Source organism: Alexandromys fortis, unplaced genomic scaffold (genome assembly GCF_014885135.2).
Source record: "Alexandromys fortis isolate MF-2015 unplaced genomic scaffold, M_Fortis_MF-2015_v1.1 scaffold_44, whole genome shotgun sequence".
In the NCBI taxonomy this organism is placed as follows: domain Eukaryota; kingdom Metazoa; phylum Chordata; class Mammalia; order Rodentia; family Cricetidae; genus Alexandromys; species Alexandromys fortis.
This window is the reverse complement of record NW_026067921.1, coordinates 8045462-8071165: the sequence shown is the minus strand read 5'-3', so window position 1 is coordinate 8071165 and position 25704 is coordinate 8045462. Positions and strand designations below refer to the sequence as shown.

Sequence of the window (25704 nt, the reverse complement as noted above, 5' to 3'; positions counted from 1 at the left end):
GTCATATGCAAAACATATCTGAAGACCTTACATTAAATGAACTCTAACCTAATTGGTGACAATTTTCTGTATTTAACTTTTTTTTTTTTTTTGGTTTTTCAAGACAAGGTTTCTCTGTAGCTTTGGTGCCTGTCCTGAAACTAGCTCTTGTAGACCAGGCTGGCCTCGGACTCCCAGAGATCTGCCTGCCTCTGCTTCCCGAGTGCTGGGATTAAAGGCATGTGCCACCACCGCCCTGTTGTATTTAACTTTTTGATGTTCAGACTTTGCCAGTCCATACACTAAAAATGAATAGTATTAAAACAGCACTGGTACACGGAACAAACTTCAACGAATTAAGAAAGAACACGAACAGCGCCACCCTGTATTCTACACATATGAAAGAGCCTCTGTCTGACACTGTGCATGGGAAGCTCCACATGACTGAGAATGGAACCGAAAGCCAAGTAAAGTCCCCTGCAGTGGATTAAAAATACTACTCTCGTTTTTGCTGTCATTCCAAGTGACCATGAAGTGAGCAAAGACCCCTATCAGATGGATTTTTTCAACCTTTCCCTCAGTGCAGAATCCTGAAACTGGCTCAAAGTCAAACAACTCTAAACACAGTTCCCAAGGTCAACACGAGAGGAGACTTTGAGTTCCACAGTCTTGAAAAATGACTTAGTGAGTCCTCCCAGATGCTCCATTTACAGCTGTGGGTGACAGAATGCTCCAGTGTGAAGCACAAAGTCAGTCATTCTGGCAACAGCAAATTTGTCACAAATTCTGAGACAGAATTCTAAAACACATAAAAACTCTATCACTCAGATATGCTAAAGTAATACTAGTTTAACCTTTGTGGGGTGTGGTTCTTGAGACAGGGTATCTCTGTGTAACATTCCTGGCTGTCCTGGAACTCGCTCTGAAGACCAGGCTGGCCTTGAACTCACACAGATCCACCTGCCTCTGCCTCCCAAGCAAGGGCTGGGATTAAAGGCTTTTGCCATGACTGCCTGGCAATCTTTTATATATATATACATATATATATATAAGTTTAAGTGAGGTCTTGAGTTTATTAAGAAATTAATCAGACAAAACCAAAAAATTCACCCCTCCATGCAACACAGAGACAAAATGGCCGACAGAGGAAACCTATGGCCTCCTACAGCCAACTGTTTTCAGGTGGAGGAGCAGGTGGTACTGAGGACGCAACCACAAGAGAAAGGTCGGGAATCTTAAGAGCATTTCTACACTCAAAAATACTTCCCTCCAATTAATTATAATAGTGTATCGTGGTGCTTTACTAGATATACTTCAGGACGGATAAAATGTTATGATGCTAAACATTCCCCAACTGCAACCAAAAGCTAGGAGGCGTCCTTGTGCTAAAGTCAGGAGCGACCTGTGCAGCGTCTGAGCAGAGCAGGGCAGCTGAAGCAGACTATGGAGATTTTAAAGGAAAACTGAAATGCAGGCTGCTGCTAAATAATGCTGCTTCAAAACATTCCTGCCTTTACATAATTTTTTAAAAAATTCTTACATTTAAGGCTTTCAACACCATGTCTATACCATAGACATCTGAAATCAGATACACCCTGCCAAAGTAGGCATGATCTCAAATGCAGTATTTCAAGTGTCTTTAGGGAAGATAATTAACAAAGCCTTACAGTTGAGACTACTGTCTTTGGTGACTTGCTCCCAAAGGTAGATGGAAAAAGAGAGAAGAATTTACAGAAAACAGGCAACACTGAGCCAAGTAACAAGTGATTATCAACAGTGAAGTCACACAGACAACATGCGCTCTTCATGTGGGTGTGATAAACAACAACAACAAAATAACACTTCAGCCTGTGGTCTTCCTTTCCAAACAGCCTGTGGTTGTTTGAGTAGGAATGCCCCCTACACCCCAGACTCACAAGTTTGAATGCTTGGCCATAGGTAGGAGCCTGGTTGGAGGTGTGGCTCTGGTGGAGATGTGCCACTAGGAGGTGGACTTTGAGGTCTCAGAAGCTCAGGCCATGCCCAGTATGGTGGCATTTCCTTCCTGCATCCTACGGATTCAGATGTAGAACTATCAGCTCTTTCTTCAGCACCATGTCTGCCCGCATGCTACAATGCTTCTTGTCATGACAATAATGGATTAAACCTATAAACTGTAAGCCAGCCCCAATTAAGTGTTTTCCTTTGTAAGACTTGTCATGGTCAAGGTGTCCCTTCACAGCAATAAAACTCCAAGACACCACCCTAACTAATAATCAGTATAACGAATGCTGAGAGACATTCTGCCAACTGTTTACTCAGTATGTCTGTGGTGGCCTTTGGTGGCGTGAACGAGAATGGCCCCCAAGGGCTCATATATTTGAATACTCGGTCCCCAGTTGGTGGGACGATTTGGAAAGGATTGGAAGGTGTGTCACTTGAGTGGGCTTTGAAGGTTCAAGCCCATGCCAGGGCCAGTCCTCTCTCTGCATTCTGCCTTTAGATCAGGATGTAAGATATGTCTGCCTACTTGCCCACGGCCATGCTTCTTACTATGATGGTGAAACTTGAAGTGAGCCACCAATGAAATGCTTTCTTCTACAAGCTGCACTGGTCACAGTGTTTTGTCACAGCAACAACAACAACAAAAAAAAAAAAGTAACTAAGACAAGGCTCAAAACTGACTATGTAGTGCTCCGGATAGGGACGTGGCTTAGCAAGGGATGTGGCTCGGCTGGTGAAGGACCTGACTGCCAGGCTTGAAGCCCTGAGCTGGTTCCCTAGTGCTGCAGAAAACCAGATAGAGTGTGCATGCATGCTATAATCCCAGCACAGGGGAGGTGGGGACAGGAAGATCAGAAGTTCAAGGTCATCCTTAGCTGCATGGAAGTTCCAAGGCAGCCTAGATTACATGAGACCCCATCTCAACAAAACAAAACAAAACTGAAAGTGAAGAAATTAAACACCTATAGTCAACTGCTTTAAGATAAGGACAACTCTAAAAAGCATGAGGCTAAGAGTAACATGGCACACCTGAGTGGAGACCAGAACAGGAAATGGACACTAGAGAACCACGAGTGCCGAGTGACGCGTGTATTTCTGTCCACAGAGATGTTCCCACGTTTGCAGGCTCTCCAAACACACAGAGCCCGCAGCATCAGTGCTCAGTACTTCAGATGACTGTGGTGCCACTGCCACACAAACAGGGACAAGCCCAGGCTAGGATCCTGATCGCCCTGAGTGCTGACCAACCGACACTTTGGACAATCTGGGAACTTGTCTGAGATGCCAAGAGACCACAGATGGTGTGTGTGCAACAAGAAAAAATAACACCTCAGAACTGCCTCACACCCCCATCTGAAGTGAAAAATAGGCAACTTTATGCAAGAAGAAAAAAGACTAAACAGGTTGGCCAGGAGCCATCAGTGTTCTGTGGAAACACATGACAAGCCAGCCCTTGTATTTCACTCAGCAAACACCATTGCCAGAGCCGAGCAGGTGTGAAAGAGTTATACAGCCTCAACAGAGCAGCATGTCAGACTCCCTCCCTGTAAACACAGGAAAGCATGAATATGGGATCCTTTAAAACTCCGAAGGACAAAGCAGGCCACCCGAAAAGACCTCCCAACCCCACAAATGATGTTTAAAACTGTCCAGTCAGAAACATGTGAGACCAAGCCAGCCATTAAGTCTTTCAGGTGCTGCTCAATACAAAAAAACATTCTGTCTTCAAAGAACAAACACGTGGGCACGATTGTGTATGCTGAAATGGGTTTCTTTAATTGCCCTGAATTTCAATCGAAAAAGAAATCTGGAGACTAATCTGCTCTAACCGAAGAGTTCCAGAATGTATGAACCAGATGAATACACAGCAATCATCAGGCAAGAGAATTACAACGTGCATGTCTCAGAAAATTAACACACTGTCTATCAAAATCAGGGTTTTTTTTGGGGGGGGGGGGGTGAGTGGAGGTTGACCAAATCCTCTTAAAGTTCATTTGGGAAAGTTTACTGCAGAAATAGCCTAGACGATCCTGGAAAAGGCTATAATGGTGATGGTGGTGTTCCACAATGCACAGACTCAGACCACTTGGGTCATGAGAAAAGAGTGTGGCTAGAGATCTGGAACACAGAGAGGTCGGTAGAGAGCTGTAAAATATCTATAATAAACAAGGCAAGTGACAACAGGCTCATAGTGTCTAGAGTGCCTGTCATTCGTAGGTTCTGCTGATGGACACATGTCAGGAAAACAAACCAACCTGAAAGTTGGAACACCGCCAAACTGAGCAACTTTGAGGTGTCTGCTTCTGCTTTCCACCCAAGTAGCATCTTGTATCAATACAATATAAGACTCCTAGCATTTGGCCGGGCAGTGGTGGCGCAAACCTTAAATCCCAACGCTCAGGAGACAGAGGCAGGCAGATCTGAGTTTGAGGCCAGCCTGGTCTAGTTAGGAGTACACAGAGAAACCCTGTCTTAAAAAATAAAAAATAAAATAACACTACTAGCATTATCAGAGTATACTGTAAGTTGATATTTACATAAACATCATGGGAAATTTGTGATTTCAAGAATAATCATTGTGAAATTAAGTTGACCAAAACACCAGCAGGGACATGGCTAAGAGATCTGCTTATTTGTATTTTAAATGTCAGTATATTTACTAAAAAGATGTTATGAACAACACACACACCTAAAAATTTTAATTTTTTTTAAAAAATGAACAAATGACTGAATACCGAACTTCAAACACACATACATAAAGCTAGTAACACAAATTCTCAATCTCCCATATAATCAACAAAATTCTAATTAAAATTTTCATACCCTTAATTTTGAAAGAATTAAACTCTGACAATCACAGGTGTTGATGCGGCTGTGGCTTTCATGACAGCTATTAAAGGTTAAGCTGGAGCTTTCTAGCCATCTACCCCAGAGGAGCCCTGGTACATTCTCTATAAAGTGTGTGTGAGGAGGTGCAGTTATTCTAACAGTCGAAAATCACAAATGCAAATCTTTCAATAGAAAAATTATTTTAAAATAGTGACATAAATCTAGGGAGATGGCTTGGTTAGTGATGTCAGGTTCCCAAGACAGAGGCACATGCCTGTAATCCCAGCACTGGAACCATGAGCAGACGGAAGCAGATCCTCGAAGCTCAGCAAGGAGGCCTGGCAAGGCTTCAGCTTCACTGGAACCCCATCTTGAAGATGAAGGTAGAGAGCTATCAAGGAAAGGCAGTAGACATCATCCTCTGGCCTCCACACTGGAGAGCGCGCGCGCGCGCGCACACACGCGCGCACACACACACACACACACACACACAGAGGTTACATACTTCAAAGACAATGAAAATACTAAGTAAGGGCTATAGGGAATTAATATAAATAACCTCCATCATATCACTGGACGAGAAATCCCAGACAAACTACACACTACGGACAGTGGAGAACACTAAGACATGCTGTCTCGATCCCCTGCAAATAGATCAAGCGTAGTCCCCAGCTCCTCAGAGTGCTGTGAGCTAAGACGGTAGCCTCACTGGTCCTATCCCATGGCCAGGCCAATCTTCATCCAGGGACTGGTTGATGTGAAGGCACACTGTGTGGTTCTCACCCAGGAATTAGCTGAAGCCTTCCTTGAGGCTTTATGACTTCTTTGCCCCTCTGCCCAATCCTGATTTCTTCTCTTCCATAAGCACTAACCCTGGCATCTCCTTGACAACTTTCCTTCCTCTTAATTGCCACAGCCTCGGCTACCCTGGAGCCTCACTCACAACAGATACAAGTGACATTTTGATTTAGAATATAACCATGGTACAGCATGCTGTGAAATGGCACTGTCTACGTTTGGGAATATATGTGTGCATATTTATTTGGTCACGTTTTTTAAAATGTGTTAGAATGACAACCAATTCAGTATAGAGGTTAATGACCACCTAGAAAGTAATGAGGAGCAAAGGCTTGTGGGAGAAATATGCACATCTCAATGCCCACATACCATTTGAGTTCTACATTGCATTCTTCATATTACTGAAATGATCTACGAATTTAAAGACCCAGCTTGTCTCTGTGTCAACCATTTTCTACCTTCTTTCTGCCCCTACCCTGTATGGATGTATTACTACAGAAATACAGGGGTGGGAGGTGAGCATGTGTAACACAGTGCTACATGGTAAGATAAATGACGCCTGCTTTCTACAGAAACCCCACTCTCTTCTGCTGGGGGCAGGACGAGATTCCAAGTGAGTGAGAGGTAAACTACAGGAAAGGCTGATCTGTCGACTTCACAGGAACAGCACTACAATGTGAACCAGAACAGGCTGACTGAATTAGGGTACTATTTCAACCTGCCAACACGTCACAGAGAAAAATATGTTAAGAAGAAACCAGGGTGAAGGGAGATGCTGAAGATTAAGCCTTCTAATTCCTGAACCTTTACTGAAAATATTACAGTAAAGCTACACAAACACACAATGTCTGTATAGCTTTTCTCTATGCAATTACACATGGTGATCTGTGCCTTTGAATCAAAGCACTTGAGAAAGAGAAGCAGGTGGATATCTTGGGATCTCGAGGCTAGCCTGGTTGACAAAGTTCCAGTCTGACAAGGGCTACATGATGAGATCCCAGCTAAAAACAAAACAAAACACCAGCAAAATAAAGAGGAATCCATACTTTAATTTAGCTCAGGAGCTCCCTCTTGTGGCACACAAAAGTCTGCTTCCTAGAGTGGCAGGCCAGCCTAGGAGGGCCTTCTAGAATTTTCTAACAGTGGAGGCGGGACTTTCATCCCTGCCATTCAATTACAGGGAACCAGTCCACATGAGGTCATGTTCCTGGCTTCCTCAAGGTACCTTCCCCAGGGAACTGTGTTCAGCTCTGGCGTACCACACTCTGCTCTGCATCTGGACACACAGCATCTGCCCATGCCCAACTTTTTGTTATCAAGACTTCACTTAAAGCAGATGCTGACCACATGTCTGATGTGGGGTTCTCCTCTGTATGCTGTGATTATGTTTTATTACCATTGGTTAATAAAGAAGCTGCTTTGGCCTATGGCATGGCAGAATGAAGTTAGGTGGGATATACAAACAGATACAGGGAGAAAAAAGGTGGAGGAGTCACAGAGATCCCATGTAACTGCCAAAGGAGAAAGACACCAGAACCTTACGAGTAAGCCACAGACTCGTGGTCATACACAGATTAGTACAAATAGGTTAATTTAAGAATAAGAGCCAGCTAAGAATATTCTTGAGCCATTGGCCACACAGTGTTGCAGTTAATATAGTTTCTGTGTGACTATTCGGGTCTGGGTGCCCAGGAAACACACACAGTCTCTGTTTACACACGGCACTTAAATATGCACCAAGGCTCAGCTTACCTTAATTTTACCTTGTGTCTTAATGTAGTTTTGAAGTAACTATTTTGATGACATTGTCAATATAATCATGATTACTTAACAAAACAACAAAGTGAACAGTGGACAAAAGTTTTCCCAAGAAGAGCAACTTTCCATATCTTTCCCCAACATTATCCATTAAGGACATAAATAGGATTTTCTTTTGTGCATCTTTGATTTACTTATTACAGCAAACACTTCCTTGAATGGCAGGCAGAAATAATCACACTTCCCAAAATAGTGAAATGTCGCCCTCATTTACATACTGATGTCAAAGGATAAAAATAGTGTACTTACACTTGGTGCTAATTGCAAATCCTAAATTTCAAAACTTTCATTTCCAATTTACTGATTATGTATGTTCAATATAACTCAAGTGTCTATAAGTTAAAAAGAAAAATGGCCTATACAGGTTTTTTTCCTAAATTAAGACAAGACTAAGGTAATTTTTTCCAGCATTTACCCCAAATAAAAACAAATAATCTTTTGTTTACATATGTGTAAGTTTTCATGTGTACATGTGGAGGTCACAAGTCAAGACCCATTATTAGGTGTCTTTCTTTCTTTGTTTGTTTGAGACAGGGATTCTCTGTTCAACAGCCTTGGCGGTCCTAGGACTAGCTTGGTAGACCAGACTGGCTTTGAACTCAGGTATCTGCCTGTCTCTGCTGGAGTGCTGGGATTAAAGGCATGCATGGTCACCGCTACCTGGTTTAGGTGTCTTTCTTAATGGCTTTCTACTTTATGATTTGAGGGAAGGCTTCACACTGACCCTAAGCAAGACTGGCTAACTAGTATGCCTCCCTAGTCTCTGAGTCTTAAGGACAGGCCACTCCTGCTTACTGAATCTCTTGATTCCATTTCTCACCTTTAACCTCAAGGTTCCAGCATGAGCCTTTGGGAACTTCCTCTTAACTTGGCCAAAAGCCCAGTCATCCAATGCTTCAAAAATGCAATTCCCAAGGTGGACAGAGTGGTGCATGCCTATCTACAATGCCAGCATTTGGGAGGCTGAGGCGGGGGGGGGGGGGGGTCCTTATTTGATGCTAGCCTCTTCCACTTTGTGAGTGTCTTCCTTAAAACAAGAAAATCCACAAAGGACAATTAATCCCTTCCTACAGGCTTCCCAAGTCACCATGCATGCCCCTCCTCTCTTCAGAGGTGGGTTAGACATCCCCGACTGCCATACTAAAAATGTTTATTTTATGTGGATAGGTGTTTTGCCAGCTTGTATGCCTGTGCCTGGTGCCATGGAGGCCCAAGCAGTCATCATATCCCCCTGAACTGGAATTACATGGGATGGCTGTTAGTGCTGGGAATCAAACCTAGAAAGGCAACTTAGGTTTTTAACCACTATGCCATCTCACCAGCCCCCATGCTACTCATTAATCTTAATTATGTCTTAGGAACCTTTTGACTGCCTGAAAAATATGAGCATATGATAAATCTCCATTCTTTGGGGGATTCACCTGGAGGCAGAGGAAGGGTTAGGGTACGTGACTAGGAAACACTGGCCTGGTGCATTTCAGTCAGACAGCTGTTTCTAAATCATTTTCTTCCATTTGTGCTACACTGGGGACTTTTTCTTAAATTATGGATTTTTCATTAAAATGACAGGAAGGTAGGACAAGGATGTGTTGGGAGGTATCAGGAAAAGTGATGGAGAGTTGGGGTGCATGCAACCAATATATACTGCATGAATGCACGAAACCATTGAAAAATACAAAATACTCTTCAAAAAAAATAAAATGTAGGGTTCTACCCAAAAGACACTGAAGTGCAATCTCCTAGTTTAGATATGAGGGTATTCAGAGGCAAAATGGCCGAACTCCAGAATCTGATTCCTGATTCAGTGCAGACAATGGGCAGCCCCAGACAGAAGGGGCCTCTGGGCCCCTCTTAGCTACTGCTTCCTGTCTCCAAGGATTTCCTCTGAATAAAGGAGGACTGTGCTATGAAAATAAAGCGTATCTCTAGTTCTATCCCAGGGATGAAATATAGCTTGCTCTCCAAGTCTGAAATATAAAACTTATCACCCTAACTTGAGCATCTTCCACAGGGAGAATGACTCCATGCACCATGCCAGCTAATATTACCTTCTGGGACCCAAATAGCAGATGTTCTGAAATGCTGAGGTTTTTGGGGATAAACTGATTGACTGCTTGGACTTCAGTGCAAACTCTGGCCACAGAACTCCAGGATGACCAAACAGGACTGATTGTGTTGTCGTTAGTAAAGCTTAATGTCTTAGTCACTGTTCTACCGCTATGAAGAGACACTAGGACAAAAAAAAAGGCTTTAACTGGGGACTTGCTTACAGTTTCAGAGGTTTAGTCTTTTCTACCATGGTGGGGAGCATGGCAACATATAGGCAGTCACTAAAGCAGGAGCTGAGGGCTACATCCCGATGAACAGGCAGAGAGGAAAAGAGAGGGACACTGGGCTTGGCTTGGGCTTTTGAAACCTCAAAGCCCTCCCCCAGTGACACTCCTCCACCAAGGCCACACCTCCTAATCCTACCAGAGTCCCACTCCCTGGTGACTAAGTATTCAAATATGTGAGCCTATGGGGCCATTCTAAGTCAAAGCACCACATCCGAGAAAGGTCCCATTAGCATGCCTGTGGATTAGTTATGATCAGCCCAGAATCTGTCAGCTTCCACTTTCCCCAGTTATTACAGATGCAATAACAAACCTCCAACTAAACTTATCCTCGAAGTTTTCTTCTTACGAGTGAGCACTTCAAAACACTCCCTGAGCACTAGACTTTGTGAAGACCATTTGGCCTTCACAAAGGTGTCACAGGTACAGCAGACACACCCCTTAGAACAATGAAATGAAGACATTACACACTCTTAAATTAAATCTGCATTATCTAATGTTTAGGCGATGATTTATTTTCTGCTACTCTGGACATGTCTCAGCCTGCCTTTCTTCAGAAGTCTTGATAACTCCTTTAAAATAAAGGAAAGGGAATTATTCCACACGTACCAGTCTTTTGGCACTTCTTGTTGACAAGAACTAGTTTTAACATTTGTTCCTTGAGAATTTTGATTGTCAGAATGTAAATGGCACTCGGCCAGGAGAAATGAAGCTAAATTTCATAATAATTGCAAGGCAATCTTTAGTGGCATCAGGGCCAGCCTCTCACTCCGTCCCCCTGCAACTCCAGAGCAAACCTATGACACCTCAGAGGGTACTCTGTTCCCATTGCCTGCCTACTCACACAGGTGCTGGCCTCAATGTCACCATCTGGAGAGCCATTTCAGAAAAACCTAATAACTGCCTTGGGAAAGGTGTTGACTTCTCTCATCTGTGAAAAACAACTTCCTTGGCTCTTCTTGACTCAAAAGGGTCTACACTCGATTTTTAGCAGCTTCCCAATTATCCTTGCCCATTTTGTTGATCTTGCCACTGTAGCTCAATCCAGTGACCATCCGCCCTCAGGTTCCATCTGATCTAGCCCATCAGCTGCCCTGCACAAGCAGCTTTTCTGACTTCTACAGTACCACACTGTTCAGTCACTATCCCATCCCTGTTGGCTCTGCCAACACCACTTCACCTTTGCTGGTGACATCTACCCTGGAATACCCTGCTTTCCCCTGTAAATGCCCTGACCCCAAAGCACTCCAATGACAGCAGCCCCAGAGAGCAGGCACTCTTGCCTCTCTCCGAAATCCACCAGTTCCTTTTCATCTCATCAGGTCAAACCTAAGTGTAACCACTGCTTGTGTGCATGAACAAACGTCCGTCTGCACTCTTCCCTCACTCCACTCCTGTCTCCAGCCTCTCCCTCCTGTTCAGGCGAACCTGTCGTCCTTGGGTCCTAAAATCTCTGCTACCACTCCCGTCCCACTTTCTTCCCACAGGATTCCTTCTCTGTCGTCAATGTCTGCCCAGGAGCCCTATCTCAGTGAAGAAAGCCTTCCTGAAATCACCTCACACAGCACGGAGTACCCAACCCTTGCCTGCCTTGCAGACTTCCAAACTTCACGCTGCAGCATAAAACAAATTTCACTTGTTCATCTCTTCTATATCTGTATCTCGAATGTTCCACAAATGGGGTTCTGCTTGATACTGTGCCATGAGCACCTACAACACTATCTGGCACATGGTGGGAATTCAATAAACACTTGGCGAATCAAAGAATCATAGTAATCAAATACAGATTTATATGACTTATCCATGCAGGCAAGAAAGCTGGGAGTAAAGAACACTAAAGAACGGAAGGTTAAGAATGACCATACATGATGACAGAGATAAGCTCATCAAAAAAGATACAGTTCAAAACTGACTATGGTGGTACAAGACTATAATCTAGAACTTGGAAGGCCAAGATAAGAGGATTGTCATGAGTTCCAGGCCAGTCAGGGATACCCTGACAAATGCATACATACACGCATATACACATACATGCATAAATAAATAAGGACAAAAAGAGGGGCAGATAAATTCACAGTACAAATAATTAAAATTTTCTACTCCAAGCATGTTAACACATGCCTGTAATCTAGCACTCAGGAGTTTGAGGCAAAAGATCTGAAGGATAGCCGGGGCTACACAGCAAAATTCTACCTTAAAAATAAAAAAGCAAGGGAGAAGAGACAAACATCTACCTTTCACATGTTAAGACGGGGGTGGAGGGTGTGAAATTTTAAATGTTTTTACTTAATTCAATATATCAGAAAGGTTATTTCAACATTTATTATTCATAAAACTTTAAATATTGTGGGTTTTTTATTGTTGTCTTGTTTTATTTCTATTTTTAGTTTTTTTCAGCTATGGTCTCTTTATGTAGTCCTGACTGTACTGGAACTCACTATGTAGAATAGGCTGTCCTGGAACCCAAAGAGATATACTTGCCCCTTCCAAGGGCTGGGATTAAAGGCCTGCACCGCCATTCCCTACGATATGCTCGTTTTATATTAAATACTTGGAACTTATGCAGAACGCATCTCAAGCAGCACTACATCTCAATGCTCAGGCACTACATGTGGGCAAGTGGCCATCATACTAGACAGCATTATGATTTGGCCCAAACTAACCAACCCAGTAAAATGAGAACTACCTTAAATATCTACTCTTCGTTATTAACTGAAGAGTCCAAAAGAAGATTCTCAGGCAGCCTCGTGGTTTACTAGTCTCGTCAAAAAAGCTTCCAAGAATAGGACAGAAGAAACGGGGCCATTTCTGAGAAGTCACTGCTATAGAGATAACTGGCTGTTCTTTAACTGGAAAGGCCAGGGTCTTTCCCCCTGTTCCCTGTGATTAAGAAACAAGTCCAGAAAGACTGTAATCTTATCTACATTAACGTAACAGAACCACTATTTTCAAATACAACTATCAGCACCATGTCCTCTAGACTGCCACGGATCTCAGGTTAACCAAAGCCTACCCAGCATGGAAAGACACTCTCGGAGCCACAGCTGACCTGACCTTCTGTGTGTTAGAGCAACTGCCTCACCTACATATTTGCATTTTAATAAAGGAGAATGCTTCAAACATGTTGACACCTACACTTAAGCATCACTATGTTGCCCGAGATTATGATAAGGAAAATGTGCTCATGACTTTTACCATCAGTAAGTTACCTTCTCTCGAAATCACTTCATTTATACCTATTTATATTATAAATTATTTATTATAAAATCACCACTATTTTCCAGTGACATTTAAATTTAAAAACTTAAAGAACTCAACTGAAATGTACTATGATTTAAAACCTTAAAGTTCTAAGATTCTACACTGTGTGTGTGTCTGTGCGTGCTTGTACACATGCATGTGGAGGCAGAGGAGGCTGCATTTGTTAAAAAGCTGGACAATGAGCAGGCAGGAGGGTGGGACAGCATCTACTTACCAATGGCTCTGAGCTATGCTCAATGCTCCCGTGAACCAGTCATCAGCGAGGACCAGCAAGGCAGAGACGTTGCAGACTCCTGCTAGCTCGAGTCTTTCTGCGGGAGAACAGAAAGTGCATTACACCCAGGACAGAACTATCAGGGGACCAGAAAGAAATGGGCTCAGAGTAAAGTTAATTCATCACCCTGGAATGGTGGGTGACAGACTCAGCCATCTTGTCCTTTCTGTTTTAAGACATCCCTTCCAGCACAAGCCTAGATTGGCACAATAAAATACACACATCCTGTAGCACAACCTGGTCACTTTCTACCAGTGTGACCCTTCACTAGAGAAAAAATCTGAAGTCTTTAACTCATCAAACACTTTTCATTCAAAAGGAGGGGGAACATTTATTCATTTATTTTTATGAGCATTGGTGTTTTGCCTACATTCACATCTCTGTGAAGACATCAGGTCCCCTGGAACTGGAGTCAGATAGTTGTGAGCCACCATGAAGGTGCTGTTAATCGAACCCAGGTCCTCGGTGAGAGCAGTCAGTGCTCTGATCACTGACCAATCAATCTCCCCAGTCTGAAGGGAAAACATTCAAAGGACTGAAGCTGGGCACGGAAGTGTGTGTCTATAATGGAGGGAAAGTGGGAGGCCGAGGTAGGAGGACTGCCATGATCTGGAGGCCAGCCTGAGCCACACGGTACATCTAGGCCAACCTGGGACCAGGGTACAGTCCCATCTCAAGATGGAGGGAATAGAATAGAGAGAGGAGAGAAGAGGAAAACAGAATGATGGCGTTATTGACCGGTAAGCTGGACTGAAACTTTGGGCTTATTTTTAAATATGAAAGTGATTGAATATTTATGTTACATCAAAATTGTAAAGCTGTCTTTATACACGCAAACACCGAGAAGATCGTGGATTGGGTGTACACTGTAATGGACCGCCACTTTTTCCCTAGCAGACAACTGTCTTCTCTCACACTGGTCTTAACTGTTATTTTTTTCTAAGAAAAAGGTTAGCATGATCTCATTATTTTAAGTTTTCTCAAATGCATTTTCAAAGCTTGATTTCATGTCAGCCACCTGATAGCACTACCCTTCAGCTGACCCTTCTCTAGTGACACTAACAAAGTGTTCTTTGCGCCTGCTAGGAAACCCGTGAGGCTCGAGGATGGTCTGTTAAATGGAGGCTGCGCTCTGCTGCATGTTTAACCTGAACTGCAGTGTTTCAGCCTAAGCAGTGTTCACAGAGGCTATCTTTTCACCTGACATGCTGTGCTCCATCCCTGTCCCTCTAATCCATTCACCAGGTCACACCTTAGCACGCTACAAACTCAACACTGTCCCTTGGAACTTTTCACCGGTTCCATGAGATCCTGCTATCTCCTCAGTGCCCTGTTCTCAGATCCCCTCTGCCTATGGCTTTCTCAGCTCCCTCTGTGGGACTGATCCCTCCACAATGCCAGTCCTTCCTATCAGAGATGGCATCATAGCTCCACCCCAAGAGCCATCATGCTGCCCTCCATTTCTACGTCCTCCATATTTTGCATATGACAAAGCCTTCGTGAGCTACACTGACTGCTACATGCTGCATAGGAGACAACACAGCTGTGTAAACCATACACCTAGGTGGTCAAAGAGGGAGAGGTCTCACTGTGGCCGCTCTCTTCTCACAGGCTCTTCAAGTCTTTCAGGTGTTGTAACTGCCTAGCTCATCCATTCCACAGCTCAATGTTTTCAACAACTTCGTGTGCAAGCCCATCTCTTAATACTGCACTTCTACAGCCCCCAGACTATAAGCCTCTGCTTGCTCTTAACCGACTCTAGAAGGATAGTAGACTCCGTCAGCTGGGCATAGTGGTGCGCACCTTTAATCCTGTACTTGGGAAACAGGTGAATCACTGATCTATAGAGTGAGTTCCAGGACAACCAGAGTTACATAATACACAAACCATCTCAAAAAAGAACACATACACCAAAAGACCCCACAAAACACATCACTGTGTCACTGTTTTCCTTAAATATCAATATAAATCCAAACTGATAAAACCAGGATAGGAAACATGGATGGATCCAAAAGACCTAGAAATATACATGTAAATGATGTAGCATAAAAACTTAATGCAAGGACAGTATTGTGGCTCATGACACAGCACTTACAAAGCCCTGGGTTCAAGTCCCAGAAGTGTAACACTACAAAACAAAGACTTAGGAGAAAAGTGTGTGGTCATCATCCATCAACTGTGCTGGGTACTTAACCCACACTTGCCCCTTCACTTCATATGGCCATGTGCAGCAGACACGCCTGTATCCTAGCACTCAGGAGGCAGGCGGGGAGGACTGTGGCAAGTTCCAAACACAGCTTGAATTTAGATAGTTAGAACCCTGGCTCAGAAAGCCAAAGGCAGGGGCTACAGCTCAGCAAACAGGGTTTGTCAATACAAAGCTATCTCTAGTTACTCCATGCTGGGAATCTTAGGAGGAACATGACTTGTCCCAAGCACTTAGCGGAGAGACAATTTTCTGTCAGATTATCATATAAACACCACACTAAGATCTTCAGAACTGTCCCTGGGGATACACTGGCTGCTTACACAGGGTCTTGGGTTCAATCACAGTACAAATAGATAGGTAAGTAGGTAGGTAGATAAATAACAGACACGTGTATGCAGACTTGAGAGCTACCCATGGAGCCCTGCTAAACCACATTAGCAATCCTCTCATACTGCTGTGTAGGCATGATACAGACCCCAAGTAGCAGAAATTAGTGCTCACGTTTACCATTGTGGGCAGTTGGTAATTAGCATCTATATGCGAAATACAAGACAGGCTAGGGTATTTTTTTTTATTTTTTGAGTTAACGTAACTGTGTTAATTAGGGTTTCTATTGCTGCAACAAAACACCATGACCAAAAAAGCAAGGGGGGGGGGGAGGTTTCTTACACTTTAACACTGCTATTCACCACTGAAGGAAGTCAGGACAGGGACTCAAAGAGGGCAGGATCCCGAAGATGCAGAGGCCATGGAGGGGAGTTGCTTGCTGGCTTGCTTCTCCTGGCTTGCTCAGCCCACCTTCTTACAGAACCCAGGACTGCCAGCCCAGGGATGACACCACCCACCATGGCCTGTGCCCTCCCTCAATGGCCACTAAATGAGAAGATCTTACAGCTGAATCTCATGGAGGCATTTCCTCAGCTGAGGCTTCTTGCTCTGATAACTCTAGCTCTCGTCAGGCTGACACACAAAACCAGCCAGTACAGTACCCTGGTGTCTTAGTCACTGTTCTATTGCTGTGAAGACACCATGACCCAGGCAACTGGCTTACAATTTCAGAAATTATCCCCTGGTGGGAAGCAAGGCAGCAGGCACAATGCTGGAGAAGTACATCAGATACATCCTGATCCTCGGCCGAGGGAGACATGGCTTGGCATGGGCTTCTGAACCTCAAATCCTACAACCCTCAGTGACACATTGCCTTCAACAAGGCCACATCTCCTACTTCTTTCAAATACTGCCATCCCTGGTGACTAGCATTCAATGAGCTATAGGGCCATTCTTATTAAAACTGCCACATTCCACTCCCTGGTCCCCATAAGTTGTAGCATATCATAATGCAAAAATGCATTCAGTCCAATTTCAAAAGTCCCCATAGTCTCAATCAAAAGACTGAAGTTCAAAATCTCTGAGACTCATGGCAATCTCTCAAGTGTGTCTTGAAATCTCCTCTGCCAACACCCTTAATCCAAAACTCCTCAATTTAGCCTCAGGCACATTTTCAGAACTAACACATTTTTTGGATGACTAATATTCAAATATATGAGCTGATGGGGGTCATTCTTATTCAAACCATCACACCTAATCAACTCAAGGGAGGACATGGTTCTTAAAAGAAACTACCCTTCTATGATCATATTCTCTCAGACGGGCATTGGCTGCAGCCGTCCCTCACAAAGGGTGAAAGCTGTTTCTGCCCCCATTACATTAGTTATGAAAGGCTAAGATACTGTGTTCAAAAACCTAAATGGAAAAAAATGGAAAGCATTCAAAGACTCAGGACTGTTACCTTGTCTCAGAAGTGAACCAGACTTCTGTGAGGGCAAACGCCAGCCCTTAGGGTTCCTTGGGAAATATTCTCTGCTTTCTTCAGGGCTTCATTCACATTAATCAAACAAGACCTGGTTGGATCACTGTTGGGCTGAGGAGAATGCTATGGGAAGAAACATGGACCACATCTGGCATCCCGCAGAAAGCCAATCAGATGATCCCATTAAAGTTCTCTCCTGTGATTTACGAACAGCACAGGCCCTGGCCTCAGGTCCGAGCTCCTTTCCGCTCACCTGCCTTGTGCCTAGGACACACTGGGCCTCCTGGCCACCTCCTGGAGAACCCGGCTCACTGCACTGTGCTCTTGGACCTATTATGTAACTGTGGTTGAAGATATTTTTCACCAGACTCTTTAAACAAAGGTCCACGTGACACGTTTCTGCTTGGGTTTAATTCCAGGAAATGTTTGGTTTCTGCACATGTTTACGTGCTTTCTGGTTGTCAACACACAAACTATGCAATTCTCTGCTTTCCTCTACTCACTTTAGCGACTAGAAAGCCCCAAGTCAAGTATGTTCACCAACTCTGCCCAAAAGAACGCCTAATCCTCCAACTTTCCTTTAATGGAAGGCTGAAAACTTATTTTTTATAAACTCATTTTACCTTTTGGCCTGAAATGTGCAGGTATCATCCTGGCCTGTGAGTTCCAGAATAAAATGAACAGAGGAGAGCATGGTAGTGTGCTTTTTCACTGAGAAAGAGTAACTAAGAACAACTGTTATCCAAAAGAACCCTTCCTCCAAAAAAACACCAGTAGCCTCCTTATGCAAGCTCTGTCCACACAGCTTGACTAAGACACAAATATATTCCCAGCTGAATTTCCTTAGCAACACTGAAAGGCCTGAAAGGTTTTGTCAGCTCCGTCATTGAGAGTTCTCTAATTACTATTTTGAACATTAAAGTGTTTTGGAGAACTCAGCTAAAGGGTTTTCTGGCAGGTGTTCCCAGAGACTGGAGAACAGAACAAAGCACACGCATGTACAAGCCAGGGGACTCCATCAGTTGTACCGTAACATTGGCTCTACATTCCCTGACATAAAGAGAACACACACACACACCACAACAACCACATTAAAAAAAAAACCTGATTACAAAGTTATCCCTAGGGATGCTGGGAAGTAAGTCTTGGAACAAGTATGACTCCTGATACTTAATCTGAGAAATATCTTTTCTAGCAGATCATCGTGTAAACAATACACTGGGGCCTTTGCAACTGTCCCTGGGGGATATGCTGACTGGCTTCTCCAAACTTCCTTATAAAATGTAATATATACAGTACAAATGCAAAGCTCCCCGATAACCTAATGAGATAAATAAAACCCTCACAGTGTGTAATACAACTTCCTAAATTGATGTTTATCAAATATGGGAGCCATGTATGGCTTGAATTAACTCAGGAAGGACTGGCTGACTGGCTTGGATTGTGGATTGAATCTTTGGCCTCATACTTTATAGTGAGCTATACTGTGCCCAGGGAATTTTTTTAAACCAAATTTAATTTTAGTAACCCTACTTTTAATAGTAAAAATCTACCTACTGGACAGGACAAATTTTTGGTAGAATAATCATTTTGAGATTAATATATATTAATTAACATATATTATGCTAGGTCTGTGGGTGCATACCTTTAATCCCAGCATTCAGGAGGCAAAGGCTAGACGATCTCTCATGAGTTCAAGACCAGCTTGGTGTACATAGTGAATTTCAAACAAGCCAATCTATGCAATAAAACCTTGTCTCATGAAAAGTATAGAAAAATGAACATGATGGGGAGAGGACATTTTTTAAAAGATAGTATATTATGCTGTCTTATGTTCAAATTTCTATTATCTACTGTTAGTGGAAATGTAACTCTTCTACTAATGGTTAAAACTCAGAACCTGGGGGTGTGGGAACTGTAAAAGTCAGTCAGCTCCAGGGAACACTGCCTCTCTGTGTTTTGTTTGGACACCCTGCACACAGCTCATGTGGGATTTCAAACCACATTGTGAGCTACCCAATTACCAAAGGCCACACACACAGCTCATGAATCCTGGGGGAAAGTACGGCGTGCCAGCAGAGGACTTAGGGGAACAGAATACAGTTTCAGGTAGTTCTATCTGGGGGAGAAGTACCTGTCTGTTCACAAGCTCTTCTCTCTGGCGTCAAGACAGTAACCAAGCAAAGGAAGCTCGGGGAGGGGGGAGGGGGGACGGGACACAACACTTGACATGCTGGTTTGGAAGCCTCATGTTCCAAACAGAAAGCAGGGTGTCCTCTAGTGAAAGCAGCCAGTTTTTAGAGTTCCCATGGAAGTCAGACACCCATTCTGCAGAGTGTGGTCTCCTAGGGATCTCACAGGTGCAGCATCACACCAAGAATTCAGAATTAACCCTCAGCTCCTAATACCAAAGGCACACTCACCAAACAGAGAGAAGAGTTACCACGCACTGCTAGGCAACAGGGCTGACTTTCTCCTTAAGGTTTGGGAAAGTCAACAGGATATTTATCCGGGGTTAATTATGTCCTTAAAGAACAATTATTCTTAAACTACCTTCATATTTAGAAGATAAAACCTGACATGGTAGAACAAAAAGACATGTTTAGTACTGTTAAAAAGCCAACAAACTCACAGCTTTGTTAATGAAGCATTTCCTTTAAGGACTAGAAAACACAACAAAGGTAGTGATTTAATAATACAATAGACATCTTTTTGTTTGTTTTCCGAGTCAGGGTTTTCTCTAACAATCCTAGATTTCCTGGAACTCACTCTATAGACCAAGCTGGCCTCGAACTCACAGAGATCTGCCTGCCTCTGCTCCCCAAGGGCTGGGATTAAAGGTATGTATCAACTGAAACTATACACTTCCTAAGCTTCCTAAGGATAAGTCTAAGGAAAGAACCCACAAGAGTTTTGGTAAAGAAAACTCACAAGTTGAGCAAATGAAGGAATCTATTGTTTTAGAGTAAATGTCCCTTATCCTTGAACTTGGACTTACTGACTTTAACTAAAATCTCTATGGAGTCTTTCAAGGAGCTCAGTCTAAAATTCCTAAGAAAAAGGGCCAAAAATAGCCTTCAAAACCGTGAAGGGAAGGTAGGTAATCTGTCTCCTAGAAATCATAGTTTTATATAAAACAATGATAAATAAAATATTAAGGACAAATAAAATGCCAAGGCACCCAAAAAACTCATACTTTCAAAATTTTCTGTCTATCTATTATATGTACATACATGTGCATGTTGGTGTGTAAGCAGATCCATACATGTGGACATCGGGGGACAACTTCCAGTGTCCTTCCTCACATGCACCTTTCAAGAGACAGGGTCTCTTAACTGCAAGCAAGGCCTAGGACTCTGCCTGACTCACTCCCCAGCCTAAACCACCATCCTGGCTTCGGTTCTGGGGACTGAATTCAAGCCTTGTCAAACACCTTATCAGCTGAGCTACTTTCCGGGCCCCTTTCAGACAGAAATATGACACACTGGAAAGTGGGGGAGATAGGGGAGAAAGGAGGAGGAAAGGGATAAGGAAAGGAAGGAAAGGAGAGTGGGAATGGGAGAAGACAGGGCTGAGGCTGCAAGGAAAGCCACCCAAAGGATATGCTTCTGTCAAGAAAATATTCTGCTTCCTATCACATGTGGGTCTACCAAGAAACACAGGAAATAAAGCACCTGTCCTTATGCAATAGCACACACATTTAGAATTTTAATAGAGAATTAGCAAGTACATGAGATAAATGTAGTGTGGACTACATCATACAGAGGCCAGGGGTCAGGACAACAGAGGTGAGGCAGGTAGTGAATACGGACCAACTCTGAAATAAAGAGAATTGTGACATTACATGCTGATTTCCCTTTAAAGACAGGAAGGTAAAACTTTAGGGGTAAGGTATGTTTGCTATCAGTAGAGGAGATGAGGAACTGAGAAAAGGCATGTCCACATAGAAACCATGTGGCTTGGCATCCAACATCTAGCTAGCAGGGTCCGGAGGTCAAAGACATTGAACAAGCATTTGTTGAGGTAGGTAATGATTTAATGGAGGATGGACAAGCTTGTGTTTGAAATAATGCTTAATAGTTAAGCAGAAGATTCTCCTTAGAATGCCTGTGACTCAAACTGCTTTTTATAAAAATAATTGTTTTCCATTAACACAATGGCCTTCAGGAATACAGACAGTTTGGTGATCCAACACCTGTGCATATAAAAACCAGACCTATATCCAGAGATTCAACCAAGAAGCACTAGGGTACAATTCTAAGCAGGGGTTATCCTAACTAGACCACTCAGTTCAACTTATTTACAAACAACATCCTCAAAGAACAGAGCAATAGTGCTCAGAAGAATGTTGAGACCATTCATCATCGTATTATAAAATACTGACCTCTTTAAACTAGCCGGTCTGCTCTGTCAGCAGAGCTGCTTTCCCTAGGATTTGCTGTTCTTCTCAAGGAGAACCCTGCATCCAGAGTCGTCCTCTGTGGCCTCCTAGTGCTCGCCATGGAGAATGACAGCCTCTATGTCCTTAGTAATAGCTCTACAGTCAACACTTCTACTAAAATAGCGCAAGCAGACTCCTTTCTTTCCTGTTCTTCTATACAGGTAATGCTGATCCTCAGAGTAACAGTTCAGTATTTCTGGACCAAACCACGCTGAGAGGTAGACAAGGAAGACTTACAATCGTGGGTGTCGTTTCCTGACCAGACCCAAGAAGCTGCCTCCCCAGGAAGCCACCTAACTAATGTAAAGGAATCTTTCTGGTTTTTGTTTGCGTCCAACAAGATTTTAATTAGTTTGTTCCTGCCTTGCATAGAATTCTTTTTTATTGCAATCCTAGAATATTCACCACTCTATTTCTCTATGACAGGTCACTATCAACAGTCACTGCCTCTGCCTCCCAGAGCACTCACGCTTGACTGAGCTCTTGATCAGAGCCTTGGCCACTTCCAGCCTGACCCTAAGGCCCACAACCTTTCTGGGAGGCAACAAAGATACCACAGCTACTAGGGAAAAGACTATTTGGGCCAGAGAGGAGGCCACGTGCTAGCTAGCAACTGCTATCCCCGAGGGACTTGGTGAAGACAAAACAGCCAAGGTCTGTTTCACAGGACCACAAGTAACATTTTAGACATAAGTAGTTAAGTCTGGGGAAAACTCCAGGAATGAGAAAAGTGTTAAGTATATCTAAATACACGATGCCCAAACACAGTCGTTAATTAAAACCAAGCAAAAGGCTATGATGGAGAGAAAAGCTAACTACGGACTCTGCTGTGAATAACTAAATGCTGTGCATTATGAAAATGTAATTATCACAATCAAAAGGATGGGGGCTCAGCACACAGGGTGGGCGGGGTGTGTAGCAAAGGTAAATTCTAGCATGAGAAATCAAAGTTCGTGAATAGTTAATGAGCTGTACATACAAAATGGACAGAACACCACTTGGCAGACAGCAGTTATGAAACACAAAGCTTTGCGTGGCCCGATCTCGAAGCTGGAACATGTCCCTCACATCATACTTCTGAAACAAGCATATGACTTTCATAAACAAAAAATTATGTCATGCCTATGTTCAATTGTTGTCAGGCAAACAGCTATGTGTGCATGTACTCTGTACAAGAAAAGCTAGAGACAAAGAGGCTTTTCCAGGTATTTTTTCCTTTCCTAGTTCTTTTTCCATCTGTAAATATTTCATCTTTTAGACTGTCCCTTTAAACACAGCTAATAGGTAAGCATGATTGGAAGTGAAATTAATGATTTATCAAAAGTAAAATATGAACTAGTGTCCCAGACAAGCACACTATCTACCACTAGATGGCAGTATACAGGGTAATTTCAGAAATGCATAATGAGATTCAAACTGTCAAATTACAAGAATGCTTTCAGGAGACGAGGATATGATCAAATCAGTCACATTTTTAAGCTATTGTGTCATTTCAGAAGAAGATATGGTTACTGAGAAAAAATTATATAATCAAGTTAAATATTTGCCAATTTATTTGATATACCAACATACTTTTCAAATAGTTTTAAACAGAAATAATGCTGCATGTATTTCCCAGTTTCCAAAACAAAAATAACTTTTTTTAAAAAATGTATTTCACTGCAAAACTGTGGGGGTTTTGTGCTGGGGCTGGCTTAATTTAAAAAAAAAAAAAACCTGTAATTCCCAAAATCCCCTTCCCATCTATGGCTCTAGGCCAGGATCAATACACACGAACTTACTTGAGATCCGAAGAGGAATCCCATAATGCTTCCTCTGCGAAAGTACACTTGGCCACTGAGCCGTTTCTACCACTCCTTTCTAATCTGTCAAACTATTTTTCATTGGTTTTATACACTTTTCCTGAAACCTTCCAAATTTGGTAAACCAGGCAAATGTGACCGTCAACCATCAACATGGCTCCTGAAGTGAACCATGGGACACCAGACCTAGACAGTGTAACTGGCTCAACAAGTGTCTATTACAAGAATGGATGAGTTACTGTCATTTCTGGATAGGGCTATTTTAATTTTCTAATATCAAAGAAAATGGGAAATATTAACTACTTGTCTGTTTTTGTTCTAGTTCTGGCCTGTTTCTCAGGGTGCCATCCAGTCTGGGTGACCTTTCCATACAGAGAACACCTTAACCCTTATCTCTGGCAATGAATTTCCAACCAAGTCACATTCCTCGGACTCGGGGAACAGCACTGAGTTCACAGACGTGTTGCTGGTTCTGTGGTTTCTGAGTCATATACAATCAGGGCTTCTGAACCCTTTACAACCACTGTCTGTTTTCGGCCTAGAGCACCCTAAGGCATCTTCCTGTTGGCATGGGACAGATGTGGATCCTTTCAAGGTATAGGAGAACCTTTTCCAAAGTTGAACATCTGGCCCATGTCAACACCAGAATCTGAACTCACCAGGGCTCTGCTCCAATCTGAAGCTCATCAGAGCTCTTGACCACCATCAACAGTGCTTCTCCACAGTGCAGAAGCAAAGCCTGACCTGATTTATTCCTTCATGGGTGTGCATGTGTGTGCAGGTCAGAGGTCAGCCTCAAATGTTCTTCCTTCTTCAGTAGGTCACCAACCTCTTGTGTTTTCACAGCCTTTCATCAGTCTGGGACTTACCAAGTAAGCAGGCTGGTCAGCTAAGTCCACAGGTCTACCGCTCTCCACCTCTCTAGGGCTGGGATTATGTATGGACCACCACACCCAACTTTTTACACGGGCTTTGGGTACTGAACTCAGATCCTCATGCATGTTCAGACAGCTCCCTACTGACCTCCCCAGCCCAGCAATCCCTTTGTGTATGTCTCCAATCCAAAGCATTTAATATCAAATATCACACTTATACAAATACCCTTGTGTTTTAGCATGTGACTAAACATATTGATTTTGACTATTAGCTGAGGTATGACCTTCTCTCAAAAACAAGACCTTCTCCCACTGAAACTACAAAGCTGCCTGGGTTTCTTCAAAGCCAATGCAATGCAGACACTGGAGACGAACACAAAAGCCAGTGCTAAAGCAAACCAGATAGAGTACTGAGGCCCATGCACCACAGAGCTGCACCACTGCAAGACCACAGCTATCCTTCAGGCCATACACCTATTAACGCTACAGCTCCAGACACTCCATTCTGCCTCTCGCACTGACTTCCCATCCCCAATGGATGCGTGAACTTCAGTTCTAGCCCCTGCCCCACTGTTACGAAGTGAGCCAAACCAGCAATGTTGTGAGGATGCCAATTAGTAAATTTATCTATAGGCAGAAGGCTATGTCAAACAGCACCTTCTTGCCGGTCCCCAGGGAAGGTAACACTTGGATTGTCACCCCATCTTAATTAAATACACAGGAAACGAAGTCTACAAAGACATCTTCTGCTCTCGTGTCTGCTAGTAAGAAACACCTAGTTGGTGCTCTGCACTAAGTAACAGACTGAGCATTTGTCTGAATACACCAAAAACCTCACCAACATGCATCTTGGAATAAAAAACCTAACAGTCTGGATGTTTTAAGCACAATAACCTCACAGTACTCAATTATTAGGCTAGGCCTAACAGAAGGGACCCTTCCAAACCCCTCTGGCTAGCAATCCCCTGGGGTCAGTCCATCTCCACCAGACCCAGACTGAGCAAGTCTCAAGAGAAATTCTTTTCCTGTTGGGTGCCAGGTCTAGTCCTTTCAGATTAAATGCCTTCTCTCCACAGCTGTTGGACCCACCACCATCTAACCACCCAATCTCCTCCTTCCAGAATCTTCCCCTTGCCTAGTGTATTCTTGGGCTTGCTCCTGTTCTACTCAATATGGATTCTCACTTCTTGCTGAATGCCCAGAATCACCCACTCACCTGACTCACAGAGTCACACAAGTTGCATCCTACAAAAATATCCTTTTCCATGGCATGTGCACCCTGCATTCCTTTA

General features: G+C 43.3%; 1 long non-coding RNA gene across 3 annotated transcripts in view; it reads right to left on the bottom strand.

Annotated features, from left to right (window-relative positions):
- The window catches only part of LOC126501217 (uncharacterized), a 92696-nt gene that overhangs the window by 42204 nt on the left and 24788 nt on the right, over positions 1-25704 (bottom strand). For all 3 annotated transcript variants that reach the window (XR_007591586.1, XR_007591584.1, XR_007591585.1), the window contains exon 4: positions 13216-13312. This is a non-coding gene — a long non-coding RNA (uncharacterized lncRNA). The remainder of the gene's footprint in view (positions 1-13215; positions 13313-25704) is intronic.